This window comes from Vombatus ursinus, unplaced genomic scaffold (genome assembly GCF_900497805.2).
Source record: "Vombatus ursinus unplaced genomic scaffold, bare-nosed wombat genome assembly UNPS02014863.1, whole genome shotgun sequence".
NCBI classification, from domain to species: Eukaryota; Metazoa; Chordata; class Mammalia; order Diprotodontia; family Vombatidae; genus Vombatus; species Vombatus ursinus.
In genome coordinates, this window is record NW_020954641.1 from 5,255,234 (window position 1) to 5,258,043 (window position 2,810).

Consider the following 2,810-nt stretch of genomic DNA (forward strand, 5'->3'; position numbering starts at 1 on the left):
ATGTAGAGTGAATGTGGAAGGGAGAAATAGGAAATGAGGCCTGGATAGTATTAGGTTATGGTAGGTTTTGAATGGTGGTCAGAGAAGCTAGAATTTTACATACACAGTGGGCACTAAGGAATCATTAGGGATTCGTGAATAGAGGAGTGGCTTGACTGCAGCTCTGCATTAGAAATAGTATTCTGGAAGCAGTAGGCAGGTGGGATTGAAAAGGCCAGTGAGTGGGGATAGGAAAACTTATTGGACAGCTATTCACAGTCGTTCAATTGGATGGTAATGATGTCAACTACTAGGCAGTGGCAAGTGGTGCATGCCTCTCCCTGTTCCTACTTTCTATCTCTTCCTATTGCTCTGAGAACAACAATCAAAGCAATACTATCATAGCAACTAGAAAGTACGTGACAGTCTACTGCAGATATGTCAAACACAAGCCAGGCAAGCAGTATTGACCTGAAACACTCCCAATTGCAGCCCAAAACAGAATAAAATGTCGTTTGAACATCTTTAACAAAATAAGTAAAAATACAATAGAAGATAGATAATTTTAATAACTGGTTTTCTATGTCAATACATGACATGAAGGGATCCTTGTATAGGTAAAGTAGCATCCTCCCTCCTCCCATTTCTATTTGAGTTGGACACCACTGGTTTATTGCCCTGTGGTTCTGCTCATAATCCCTGTGATTGATGAGGTCAAAACTGTCAGGAGTGAGAAGTGAGCAGCAGTGACTCTGATGCATAGAGACAGATAGATAGATAGATAGATATAGCTATATACATATACACATACATATATACATATAGATACATATATACACAAATATACTTATGTGTGTATATGTGTATATATGTATGTGTACATGCGCAGTATATACACATGTGCATGTGTATATATGTGTATGCATGTACATTAAGTATATGCATGTGTATGTGTATGTATATGTGTGTGTACACATATATACACATACACATATGTTTAACAAAAGCTTACTTAACAATAACATGGAAAGAAGAGTTAGCAAAGATGTGGATTCAACTGTGTGAAGCTCCCCCTTGACATCTCCCACCTTCCTGTGTCATGGCAGCATGCTCAATCATAAGGACATATTAATTTCCACAGTGTTTCATCAAGCTTGAGGAACCCTTACTCTTGTGCTAGGGTTTTATGTATTAAGCAACTGGAAAGCTGTGTCATTTGACCCAATTTAGACCAATTTGGTATTGAGGACTAATTCACTGCCTTTTAGGGAAAAAAAAATCCTAACCTACATGGCAGGGACCTTCCAGTTTTTGTAGATATTGTTACTAATTGTTCACATTAATGCTATTTAAGATCCATTTAACTTTTCAGCATTATTTTTAGTGCAGCATTCCCCTATCTTGTATTCCACTATAGAATATAAGTTCCCTGAAGATAGGGGTTCTTGGATTTGGATTCACAGTACCTAGCACAGTATTTGTTCATAGAAGGAACTTAATTAATTCTTATTGATTGCTTGATTCGATGTAAAATGGAACAGACAAGCTGATATCTGATTTCCCCTTACCCTGACCCCTCAAATTTGAACTGTCCATATTACTACTTCATTATCCCTAAGAGCCTGGGCACTTGGACTTCAGAGGGTGAAATAGTTTGCAATCAAGTTTAAATAATTTACCAATCTGAACTAAAGTTAAGTCTGACCAAAATAGTATAATGAAAAGTACTGACTTTGAGTCCCAACTCTGACACTTATCAGTTAGGGAGAGATCAATAATACTCATAGCCTTGATTTTCATATCTGCAAAACAGGAATACTGGTGATTGTACTATCCACCTTACAGGGCTGTCTTGAAGAAAGCACTTTGTGAAGCCTCTAAGTGTTATTGAATCAATATTATTTCTGCTCCTGACCCTACTACTAACAATGTGACATTTCAAACTCCTTTTCTTCTCTTGGCCTCAGTTTCCACATCTGTAAAATTAAATAAACTGGACTAAATAATAGGAAATGTCACTTTCAGCTCTGAAATTTTATAATGGTTATATCAGCAAGCAGCTTTTTCTTCCTCTAGAATGGAATCACTGACTCTTCAAATGAAATAGTTCTTGTTCTTTTGTAGCATTTTCTCTCAACTCCCACATCTTATTGAAATGCACTGAATGTAATTATCTGGAGGAATTTGTCTTTGTTTACTGCAGAAATAAATAAATGCTAACAAATGGGAAGAAGACAACCAGATAATTATAAGAAATTTTTTCAGGAAAAAATTCCTCCTTAGCTTCTAGACTGATAGTAGGTACTGAGTTCTGTTTTGTTTTGTTCTAAAACGAACTTAGAGCAACCAGCTCACAATGTTGGAACACTCAATTTAATTTGAGATTAATTGATACCAAGTTATATCTCAACTCCTTTTATAATAGAGAAAGAATCAGAAGCCAAGCCAGAAAACTTGGGGGCTACAGAATCACCATCTGCTATTCCCCAACCCCCATTTGAGGTTTAGTTTGGCTTTCACCTGCCAATTGCCATATAGATCCATCATCAGTGTGGGGATTCCTTCCACTGGTAGAGATCCCTACACTGCTATCCTACCCTTTCATCTCATGTAATTAGTCTTTAGGTATTTCCATAAATCCTCTGTAGAGGAGATGTTCAATTAAGTGACATCTCTCATCTAGGTCTTTTAACCTTATTTGGCAAGTACCAAACCAACACTCAGATGACTGCCTGTCTATTATTCCTCACTCTTACATGACTTGCTATCTCAGCTGGTCACCAGTTCCACTGCTCTATGAATTTCTACCAGTAGAATCGATAAGCGAAGAA